At 46.2% G+C, this 12,373-nt stretch overlaps 1 protein-coding gene across 15 annotated transcripts in view; it reads left to right on the top strand.

Moving 5' to 3' along the window:
- PTPRD (protein tyrosine phosphatase receptor type D) overlaps positions 1–12,373 on the top strand; it is a 1,741,884-nt gene that overhangs the window by 1,155,478 nt on the left and 574,033 nt on the right. For 2 of the 15 annotated variants that reach the window (XM_082266416.1, XM_082266414.1), the window contains exon 1: positions 2,340–2,885. The exons of 12 other annotated variants lie outside the window; for them this stretch is intronic. The gene's annotated coding sequence lies outside the window, so the exon portion shown is untranslated. Of the gene's footprint in view, positions 1–2,339; positions 2,886–12,373 lie in introns of those variants that run through there. One more of the 15 variants, XM_082266415.1, reaches the window with a different exon arrangement.

Raw genomic sequence — 12,373 nt, 5'->3', positions numbered from 1 at the left:
AGTCTTTGGGACTCTGTGTCCGTGCTGCTCACAGTGGCATGGGAGTCTCAAGCAGCCATGCATGAAATGTGTGGGGTTCCGGTCTTTGGGACTCTGAGTCCATGCTGCTCACAATGGCATGGGAGTCTCCAGCAGCCATGGATGGAATGTGTGGGGTTCCGGTCTTTGGGACTCTGTGTCCATGCTGCTCACAGTGGCATGGAAGTCTCCAGAAGCCATGCATGAAATGTGTGGGGTTCCGGTCTTTGGGACTCTTTGTCCCTGCTGCTCAAAGTGGCATGGGAGTCTCCAGCAACCATGGATGGAATGTGTGGGGTTCCGGTCTTTGGGACTCTGTGTCTGTGCTGCTCACAGTGGCATGGGAGTCTCCAGCAGCCATGGATGGAATGTATAGGGTTCCAGTCTTTGAGACTCTGTGTCTGTGCTGCTCACAGTGGCATGGGAGTCTCCAGCAGCCATGGATGGAATGTGTGGGGTTCCGGTCTTTGGGACTCTGTGTCCGTGCTGCTCACAGTGGCATGGGAGTCTCCAGCAGCCATGGATGGAATGTGTGGGGTTCCGGTCTTTGGGACTCTGAGTCCATGCTGCTCACAGTGGCATGGAAGTCTCCAGAAGCCATGCATGAAATGTGTGGGGTTCCGGTCTTTGGGACTCTTTGTCCCTGCTGCTCAAAGTGGCATGGGAGTCTCCAGCAACCATGGATGGAATGTGTGGGGTTCCGGTTTTTGGGACTCTGTGTCTGTGCTGCTCACAGTGGCATGGGAGTCTCCAGCAGCCATGGATGGAATGTGTGGGGTTCCAGTCTTTGAGACTCTGTGTCTGTGCTGCTCACAGTGGCATGGGAGTCTCCAGCAGCCATGGATGGAATGTGTGGGGTTCCGGTCTTTGGGACTCTGTGTCCGTGCTGCTCACAGTGGCATGGGAGTCTCCAGCAGCCATGGATGGAATGTGTGGGGTTCCGGTCTTTGGGACTCTGAGTCCATGCTGCTCACAGTGGCATGGGAGTCTCCAGCAGCCATGGATGGAATGTGTGGGGTTCCGGTCTTTGGGACTCTGAGTCCATGCTGCTCACAGTGGCATGGGAGTCTCCAGCAGCCATGGATGGAATGTGTGGGGTTCCAGTCTTTGGGACTCTGTGTCCGTGCTGCTCACAGTGGCATGGGAGTCTCAAGCAGCCATGCATGAAATGTGTGGGGTTCCGGTCTTTGGGACTCTGAGTCCATGCTGCTCACAATGGCATGGGAGTCTCCAGCAGCCATGGATGGAATGTGTGGGGTTCCGGTCACAGGCGTGCGCACAGGGTGTGCTGGGTGTGCCTGGGCACACCCTAATCACCTAGGGCACATTAGCATTATCGCTCTGTTTGCCAGTGAGGAGATGGGAAAGATCTCCCTCGGACCTGCTCTGCTCTATTTCTCTTTGCCAGCAGGGAGAGTAATGTACCGGGGCCATGTACATGTAGGCAAACACATGCATGTGTATTTAAACTTTGGGGTGCACACCCTAATGCAATAGGCTGCGCACACCTATGGTTCCGGTCTTTGGGACTCCGGCTCACAGTGGCAAGGTGGTGGGATTATGGGCCTGGATCCGGCCACTGGGTTGGGACTGCCATCCTGCCATTAATTTAAACATGGCACCAGGCAGCACCAAGACATGGCTGACTCACTGGGCATGCGCCCGCCCGGCCAAAAACAGTAGAGCATGTTCGAGCCCAGTCCGCTTTGTAACTGCGCAGCTCCAAAGTCGTCCCACAGCCATATTTTATACGAATTGTTGGCAACCCTGGTGAAACCCCCATAGCAACGCCACTGACTGCAACTCAAGGACGTCCTCGAGTGGCAGTGGTTAATGGCATCCAAACGCACATTGCGCAGCGACCGCCACACGATTTGGCAAGATGCGAATAGGGTCTCACAGGAATCCAAATCACAGCAGCAGCAAAAAAAAAAAAAAAAAGACTTTGCAGATTTGTAGGAGGCTGAGGGCCATAGAATGGACTTTTTCCCATGAAAGCAGAGTTTAGTGTGACTTTAAATGATAGATTAGCTTGCAGTGCTTTAATAACCCTCAAATGACTGTGTTGAAGCAGAAAAGAGCCACACTGAGAGATGTAAAGTCCCTGAGGCCGGGCTGTCCCGCTCTGAAGGAATGTGAGTGTGTGTGTGAGGGGGGAACATGAGTGACTACAGGGAGCCCAGCGTACTTCTTGTCTGGGATGAAGGAGTGACGTCGGTGCGCTGCTATTGGCAGGAAGCTGGTGTCAATCAGGGCGGAGTGGGCGGGGGAAGAGGCTTTCTGGCAGAAGCTTGCGGTGCCTTTAGTGTGTGTATGTGTGTGCACGCCCCTGAGAGAGAGGGAGACGGAGACAAGACACACACAGGTCCAGCGGCAGCTTCAGCAGCAGCAGCAAGGAGAAAGAGAGAGAGAGGGAGCCTGGCAGGATGAGCACTTTCCCGGGATTATATATACAGCAGCCTGACTTCTCCTGTGTGTAAGATGTATGGACACCACATGCATGCCTGTCTATGTGACTGCGCATAAGAGGATTTAATAGAGGAGAGGAGCACAGAGCCAGGGGAAGGAAAGCAGCACACACTCTCACACACACTCACATACCAGGGAGGGAGGGAGAGGAGGAGAAGGACTGGCAGCACTTTCTAGTCAGTCCCAGGCTGGAGGAGTTGTGTCCTGTGCTGCCTGGGAGTTGGGATGCTGTGCTCAGGAGGAGTCTGCTGTGCCTAGTGACTTCTTGGCTGGACCAAACCCCCCCCTCCACCCCCTTACCACCACCCTTGGACACTCATCACCACACCTATCCTGGATTACCTCTACAACCCTGGGATGTAAGCTGGGAGCGCATTCAAGGCGGCTAGCATGAGCAGGTACTGCTATCCTCTTTTTATTTTTTACTTCTTTACTCCAGAATGGGGAGACTATGGGGGTGGAAGGCGGGAAAAGAGGAGGGGGATGGCACGCCTACTGTAGACTACCTATACTATCTCCAATCAATACCCCCAGCTGGGCAGGAGGAACCTCACAAGGGCATGTCTGGGCAGGAGGACCCTCACAAGGGCATGTCTGGGCAGGGGGAACCTCACAAGGGCACATATGGGCAGGAGGAACCTCACAAGGGCACATGTGGGCAGGGGGAACCTCACAAGGGCACATCTGGGCAGGAGGAACCTCACAAGGGCACATCTGGGCAGAAGGAACCTCACAAGAGCACATCTGGGCAGGAGAAACCTCACAAGAGCACATCTGGGCAGGAGAAACCTCACAAGAGCACATCTGGGCAGGAGGAACCTCACAAGAACACATCTGGGCAGGGGAAACCTCACAAGAGCACATCTGGCCAGGGGAACCTCACAAGAACACATCTGGGCAGGGGAAACCTCACAAGAGCACACCTGGGCAGGGGAAACCTCACAAGAGCACACCTGGGCAGGGGGAACCTCACAAGAACACATCTGGGCAGGAGGAACCTCACAATGGCACATCTGGGCAGGAGGAACCTCACAAGAAAACATCTGGGCAGGAGCAAACTCACAAGGACACATCTGGGCAGGATGAACCTCACAAGGGCACATTTGGGCAGGGGGAACCTCACAAGGGCACATTTGGGCAGGGGGAACCTCACAAGGGCACATCTGGGCAGGAAAAATATCACAAGGGCACATCTGGGCAGTAGGAACCTCACAAGGGCACACCTGGGCAGGAGGAATCTCATGAGCACATTTGGGCAGGAGGAACCTCACAAGCACATCTGGGCAGGAGGAACCTCACAAGGGAACACCTGAGCAGCAGGAACCTTACAAGACCCCCCTCTTTTCTTGACTTGGCACAAGAAGAGTGGGGGGGGGGGGTCTATCCAGATAGAGACCTCCCCGTCTGGGCCAGGTCCTCAGCTCTTATTTGGAGATTTGCATGAAATAAATAAAAAAAGGACAGGAACATTGGTTTTTATGGTCTAAAAAGTAAAGTTTGAGACGTACAAATTGAATATTCATTCAAAGGTCCGATGCCATGGTACTTTACTTTATACCAGACCACTTGGTTCTGCCCCTAGGTCCCCCAAATGTAGGGGTTCTGCTCTTCAAATCGGAGCCATGGGTTCGCTTTCTGTGTTCTTAGGCTGTCTGCATTGTTTTGCTAGAACTGTTATGACTTTGTGTTTGGTAAACAATGTGATCTCTTTGTAAATAGATGAAACATTTCCACTTTGTTATTGATGGCATAGAAGTAGTCATTCATTTCCAGTGCCCCCATTGTTGTGTCTGCGGTGTGCTGGTGTTAGGAGGGTTACCCTTTCCCTTAGGTAAAGGTAATTGCTGGACGCTGGGGACTGTTTCAGTGGCTGATGGGGAAGCTGAGATTTAGGCATCAGTCCTTTGACTTTAAATGATAGATTAGCTTGCAGTGCTTTAATAACCCTCAAATGACTGTGGTGTGATTCAGGCATCAGTCCGTTGTAGATACTTATGTGACCGGTTAGTTACAAATTTCCCTCCTGGTTATTAAAACATCCCTCCTGGTTATTAAACAGAGCATCTTTCGGTGACCTATGAATGGAATATGAGCTTGCACTTTTCTGGAGCACATCTGCTTTACTAGGTTTCCTTTCTTTTGTCTTCAAAAAGCCAAGTTTTGCTGTTGTCTACACACAAAGGGGATCATTAAAGTTATCATAAGTCTTTTAGAATGTTCCCTTTCATTGCCCATCTCAACAATGGCGTTTTATTGGTGTTTATACAAATACATAGTGCTTTACCCACTGTATGTAGCTATCAGTCTCTGCGCTCCTTCATTTATTAAAGCCCCATTGCTAAGAGGAAAACATAGTGATGGGGGTTATAATGCATTTAGGAGCAACCACCTTGATACACATCCATTTTGCAAATCTTGGCGCTACCCCAGTGTCAAGGCGCAGTTTGGCGATCCGCTGCTCCTTTTAGTATCCTCATTGGCGGTACACAGAGGGGTCTATTTGTAGCTACCTCCCCCCCTTTTGCAATGGTTCTGATGGGTTTCAGAAGACAGAGGGGTCTATTTGTAGCTAAATTCCCCCCCTTGCAATGGTTCTGTTGGGTTTCAGAAGACAGAGGGGTCTATTTGTAGCTAAATTCCCCCCCTTGCAATGGTTCTGTTGGGTTTCAGAAGAGCAGAACTTCTCGCTCTCACACTGAACGGTGTGACTTGGAAGCACAAAGCACGTTACCGCAGATCATGATTGACTGAACAAGAGCAATCACTTAGTTTATTCCCACTTGCCTATTTTGTAGAAACAGCAACAAAGGAAAAAAAAAGGTAAATCTCCGTTTCCCCCATACACATCATTTCTATACTTATAACCGCAAACGCTTTTGGTGACAGCTTTTTTGTTGAGAAATGTGATCCCATGGGAATTGCTATTATTGTATTTTTTAAAGTGTGAAATTGACAGGCTGGGCAGTTTCATAAATTCAGCTGTCAAGTTGTGCCCAGTTTAAATAGCTAAGAGCTGTAAATATGCCAGCAAGGGGGGGTTTTCGGAGAAGCAAGCCTGTGCAGTTTTTATTTTATTCAGTAGGATAGGGCGAGGTAGACAAGCAGAAAAGGTGGGGGGGGGGTGGAGATTTAATTAGCCACCTTTTTTTTTTATCTCGACTTGGTTTTCCAATTTTAGTTTTGCCTTTGGATGTAGGGGTGGAGATATTATTGGGGGTGTAGTGAGTAGGAGTGAGAAGACACATTTAGACCAGCCTGGAAAAAAAGAGAAGAGATTTTTGAGTGCGAGCAACACCTGCCCCCATTATGTTGGCAAATACTTTAGCTGCTGTACTTTTTGTTCAAGAACATAAAAATGTGTCTTATGCCTCCTGCTTATTTGAAAAGGATACAGCTTTTCCTTTAATCAGATTTATATGCAGTAGGCTGAGCTGCATATTAACGAACCTTGCTTTAATAATATACCCGGAGGCGTAGGCATTCCTTTGCATTAAATATAGGTGTAACCCATAAGGTGTGTTTACGCAAGGGAAACTGAAAAAAGCAATACAAGAGATCCTCCAAATTCTAGTATTCAATCCAGTCTTCATTGAAAGACAAAGCAGGCAATTTAGCATGCCGAAATGAATTATTGCGCTTTTCAGGCAATTAAAAACAACCACAGCAAAGTGTAGCCTGAAAGGAAAAACCAGGCTGGGTTAGGTCTGGGACTGGTAATCATATGTCAGTATTAGGTGATATGTTACTTTAATTAAAGCATTCATTTAGAAGCTTTTCAGTATGTTAGTCCACATCAGAGGCAGAGTTCATTGGCAAGAAACACACAGCCATGTTTGTGTGATATGACATGCTAAGGAACTGCTTAACCTAATGATTGCAGTGGGATTTCCCTCTCCCTGCTGGTGTATGTTAAGCCACTAGGGGCCTGTAGAAACTGCACTTGTGCATTAAATACAACTGCTAGACAGATGCTAAGCCATTTAGCATGCATGGAGGCTTTTGCATATAGACAAAACATAAGCTATATGCCTTACACCTAAAATAGTCAACTTCTATGTGGCAGGTCTAACATTGCTTCTTCTTTTCTAGGATCTTCCCTGTATCTTACCTCTCTTGTGTGCAGCAAAAATCCTATATGCTTAACCCTGCATGCCAGCAAGCCCTGTCAATAACTTCCTGCAAATTTCAGGGGGGGGGGTTAAAGGAAGTTACCTTCATTGATTCCAAGCAGTAATGCGAACACAACAATAGCCAAAGAGCCAAGCTGATTATATATTGAAATGAGCTGTCTAAAGACTGAGACAGTTTTGCAAGGATAAACAAATCAGTTCCCCGAGCAGGAGTGTGGTCAGCATTCGAAAGACACAAATTGAGGATACACCACTCTGTTTTGACTGTCAGTTTCACAAATTCAGAATCGACCAAGCATAGACAATTTGATAGACATTAGGCAATGAGGTCAAGTATGCTTACATGGTTCCTTTTGTTGATTTTCCTTTTTTTGCACCTTTTTTCAAACTGCCAAGGCAGCCTATTTGTAAAAGTGCATGGGTGTAGACATTTGCATATTGAATTCTCCTTGGTAGGCAGCTGAATAGAAAGACATTCATGGGGTACATTTAAAAAAATTCTTGCAGTAGCGCATACATTTGAATTCATGGAGATATCTTGAAGTCTATATGTAATTATAAGCCGGCCATCATCATTATAAATAAAATACTTTTGGTAGGCCAAACACCCGTTGCCAGTATAAGTCCTGCTATAGTCCTCTTTAGATCGTACCTCTTAGTTGGGTTGGTAAACTGCCTTGGTTGTCTACAGTATCTTTTGGAGTTAAGATACTTATGTGGCATGCTCGGCATAGGTTTTGTAGGATGCTTTTATGCAGGCGGCATCTTTTGTCGCGATTGCACATTGAATGTAATTTGTATTTGATCTTGCAACCATTGGGCTGCCAAACGATATTTGCCTTTCACAGTAATAAGAAAATGAGAACGTTTATCTTAACCTTGGGTGTCTTTTTAAGAGATATGTTGGTGTATATCGGCTTATATTTTTCCAACAAGCCTAAACTATTTGAATATATATATATATATATATATATATATATATATATATATATATATATATCTACATACACACATATATTTATATATATATATATATATATATATATACACACACACACACATATATACACACATATTGTGAGGGATTAGCTCGGTGGCGGGTGTAGATGACTCCTTGGGGGGTGCGTTTTCACAGAGAAATAGCCCAAAAGTGCTTGCAAACAACAGGTTTATTCTTCACCAGGCTGTATGCAGCAAAAACATCAAAATAAAATAAAACAAAATAAATCCTTGCCTCTGTGGGCGGCTACCTTCTCACGCTGGAACCTACCTAAGAAGTCTTCCCAACCTACTGTTGGGCCGACACTGCTGATCCTACAGCAGACACTCAAATGTCCATTTGTTTGCTTTTCACACAGCACAAACATTGTCCATTGAACATGTCCCTTTGTTTTCTTTCACATCAACAACACTTCGTCTTCTCACCTTTGAGACGTCTTCACTCTTGGTTACCGTCCCGGGCACACATCACTCCGGGGGGTCTTCTCCCAGGCCCACACATCCTGTCGGGAGGCACACGCTGACTGTCCTTCTGCTCCCAGCCCACATGGCTTCAGGATGCAGCTTCTGGAGGCAGCAAACAATAGGACTTTCTCTGAACAAATTATAGAGCCTTAACTCCCTCATTCTGAACAGGTGAAGGCCTTTCAACTTCCTGCTGGCTAGCTCTGTAGCCAACACCCTAAATTAATTAATGGACTTCTCAATCAGGTGGAAATGTATCTCCTTCCTGTGACTACATTCCCAGATTTAGCTGACTTCCTGTCACATACCCCCCCCTCTTGTTTCAACCCTAGGGTTGGGACACAGATTTCCAGGCACGCATGTGTCAAGCACTGCTGACTCACTGACAAGCCTCCTATTATCCTCAAGCTTCCGGATGAAACTGTTTTGTCATCTTCATTGACGGATTTCTCATAAATGCCAGACAGTTTGTCTCTCATCTCATATACACATTCTTCAACTGCATTTTTGGCATCATTTCGCTCCTTCTCGTTTCTGTCATCTTCATTGACAGCTTTCTCATAAATGTCAGACAGCTTGTCCCTCATAACCGTCTGTCCAATCCACCATGGAGGACCGTGATCCATAGGCAACTCAATTGGGCTAGTCTTAATGTCTTCAACATTCTTAAGACGCCTCTCTCTGCAATCCATAAATGTTTTCCACAAAACTTTGAGAACCTTTGCTTCACTAAGCTTTGTTCCAAGTAGGGACTCTTGACATCCCTCTGTGACTTGAGTTGCCTCTCCACACATCTGTACACAATCATTGACTCTCCGTTGCAAAAGGGAATGATCTTCCTTCTTGAGCTTTGCTTGCTCTAAGCTGCCGTGCAGAGGATTTTCCAATTGAGACAACAGGCTGTCACACATTTCTTCAAAGTGACCCCTGTTCCTTTTCCCAGAGATATCAATATCATTCAAACATTTCATATTCATAGGCAGATCTGAAGCATTTGCACTCATCAACTTCTTAAACTTTTCGCCCTCCTGAGCGAGTCGCAGTAAAGGCCTACTATTTGATTTGATATTGAGTTTATATTTCTTGCCAAACTCTTCACAGAAGTAGCCAACCAGAACATCATCAACTTTCCTTCCACCAACATCGGGGTTAAAGGCAACAACACAGTTGAACCCAGCGATCTGGGTGGTATCCATTATAGACCTCCTCTCTGCATCAGTGAAGAAGCATGGAACTGCAACACCTTCTTTTACAGGTTTCTTCAATGCACTTTCTGCTGAACTATTTGACCGCTCAAGGTCACCTAGTTCTTTTTCTCTATCTGAATTCCACATGGAATGCATCTCAAGATCACGATCAAACTTCTGCCACCCGTCTTTCACCAGTTTCATTTTAGAAATATTCTCTGAAAGGCACTTGAAATTCATTTGCTTCACGTTTTCACCAACAGCCTTAGTTTTCTCCACTAGGTTTTCAGCCTGAACTGAGAAATCATCACATTTCTTACACAACTCCTTTATTTGCTGAAGTTCTAATGATACATTTTCCAATGCTTGAAGTTTTTGAAGGAACGGTTTATTCCAAAGGGGTGATTCAAGCCACGTGTCATCACATTTCTGAGGCTCACTCAGGACAGACCCCAAAACACTGATCCTTTTAAAAACTGCATCAGGCACACTATCCCCTCTTTGGGACAGATCCTCTGTTGCCTGGAATTCCTCTTCCAGTTCCTGCAACGGAATCTTCATCTCTTCTACTTGCTGTTCTAAGGCTCGCTTAGACTTTTCTAGCTCCTGAACTCTTTTCACAACATCATCCTTGGAGCTGACCAAATCTTCCATCTCTGTACACAGCTGTTTGTTAACTCTTTCTAGTTTAACATTACACTCTAGAGCTTCCTCCAAAGAGCGAGCCAAGAACAGGGCTTTGCTCTCGTTATCACGCGCCTCCGTTTTTGCACGGTCGCGTTCTTCTGCATATTTTGCAGACACAGTTTTCTCCTCACCAAGCATCTGATCAAACTTCTTTTTCACATCTTCAACACACTCTAATGAACCAACGCTTTCTTCCATGCGTTTTTTCATATCCGCTATCTGAGCTTGCAATGTTGCGACTTGCTCTGATAGGTTTTTCTTTGCTTCCGCCTCCTCTTTTAATTGTTCCAGGAAGCCATTTTTCTCATCTTCCATTTGTTTGAGCTTTGTGCTAAAACTCAGCCTTTTACACCTCTCTTCCTGTAAGAGTTCCTGCGTGTCTTGCAGCTGCGATTCCAAGATAGAAAAATCTTCCGCAATTTCTCTAGATTTGCTGTCTGCTTGAGAAAGCTGATTTGTAACATTGTCCAGCTCAACCTGCAGTCGGTTTGCCTTCTCTGACAGCTTAGCACACAATCGGTCACCTTCTGACACCTTCACTTGCGATTCCAGAAGCTGTGCCTCTACTTTTTCCCTCTTATGTTCACAATCTCCTTTTCCCTGCATAAGAGCCTTCACCTCATTGGCTAGTTTCTGGGAATGAGACTGTAATTCTGCCACACAGGCTTCTTTCTCCTTTAACTGCTGCTGGAAACGTTGGGCTTCACCTTTCCAACTTTCACAGTCTGCACGTAATTCATCTACCACATTGCTCAAAGTGGTGAGCTCATACACAGTACTCAGTAATTTAGCCTCTCTTTCACTTTTCTCATTGTCGCTGAGAGACAATGTCGTTTTCAGAGCGACATTCTGTTCCTGCGACTCCTGCAGGTCTATTTTTGTAACTCCCAAACACTGAAGACTTTTTTCCAGCTGATTACGCAACTCCAACATATCAGCCATACTTTGCTTCTGCAAAGTCTGAATTTCACTTTCCTTTTCCATGAGGATGGTATCTTTCTCCATTATAGTCTCTCTGCGTTTTTGCAACTCGACCAAAAGAAGAGCAGTGGATTCTTCCCACTGTAACACATGAGACTTGAGTAGTTCATTCATTTCCTGCAAGTTTCTATGCTCCATTTTAAGCAATTCCAAGGCTTGTTCCTTTTCTTCCATTTTCCGTTGCAAGGCATCCAACTCAGCCCTGCACACATACTCGGTTTCCTCCATACCGATGGCCTCCATTGGCTGCTGGCGTCTCTGTTTCCAGCCTGCCATGCTCTCTTGATGAGCCTTTTGTTGAGCTGCAAAGCTCTGCTGAAAATCCGCATTTGCCTGCTGTTGAGCTGCATTTGCTTGCTGTTGAGCTGCATTTGATATAATCAGATGTTTCAACATCTCCTCCATTTTGAGTTTACTTTTCATCTGAGCACACGTTTCATCAGTGTTGCTAGGGACAACAACCTTCCTCTTTAGTAGACTCTCTTTAGGCATGGATGGGGCTGGTTCAGACGGTAACATCCCCTCCATCCATAGAATCCGGTCTCTCATTTCATCTATCTTTGCATTCTTCAGGCGTTTTGAACGCCCCATCTTCAATAACTCCACAAACAAATTTTTCACAGTCCAGCAAAAAATTTTCAGACCACTGTCTCTTTAACACATGTAGTTTTTCTCTCTCTCTTGCAAGATCTCTTTTCCTGCACACACAGTTTGTGCAGTCACTTGCACCAGACACAACAAAGTTCATCAAATAATTTTGAGACCGCTGTCTCTTTAAAACACTTTTTTTTTCTGTCAGGATCTTCTCTCCTGCACACATAGATTGTGTAATCTCATGCACCAGACAAAGTTCATCAAACATATGCACTCCATTGCAGGGATCTTGCTGCTTCTGCCCACTGCATACCTCCACCATATGTGAGGGATTAGCTCGGTGGCGGGTGTAGATGACTCCTTGGGGGGTGCGTTTTCACAGAGAAATAGCCCAAAAGTGCTTGCAAACAACAGGTTTATTCTTCACCAGGCTGTATGCAGCAAAAACATCAAAATAAAATAAAACAAAATAAATCCTTGCCTCTGTGGGCGGCTACCTTCTCACGCTGGAACCTACCTAAGAAGTCTTCCCAACCTACTGTTGGGCCGACACTGCTGATCCTACAGCAGACACTCAAATGTCCATTTGTTTGCTTTTCACACAGCACAAACATTGTCCATTGAACATGTCCCTTTGTTTTCTTTCACATCAACAACACTTCGTCTTCTCACCTTTGAGACGTCTTCACTCTTGGTTACCGTCCCGGGCACACATCACTCCGGGGGGTCTTCTCCCAGGCCCACACATCCTGTCGGGAGGCACACGCTGACTGTCCTTCTGCTCCCAGCCCACATGGCTTCAGGATGCAGCTTCTGGAGGCAGCAAACAATAGGACTTTCTCT

This window comes from Pelophylax lessonae (assembly GCF_965119305.1).
Source record: "Pelophylax lessonae genome assembly, chromosome: 1".
In the NCBI taxonomy this organism is placed as follows: domain Eukaryota; kingdom Metazoa; phylum Chordata; class Amphibia; order Anura; family Ranidae; genus Pelophylax; species Pelophylax lessonae.
This window is presented reverse-complemented; position numbering and strand designations above follow the sequence as displayed.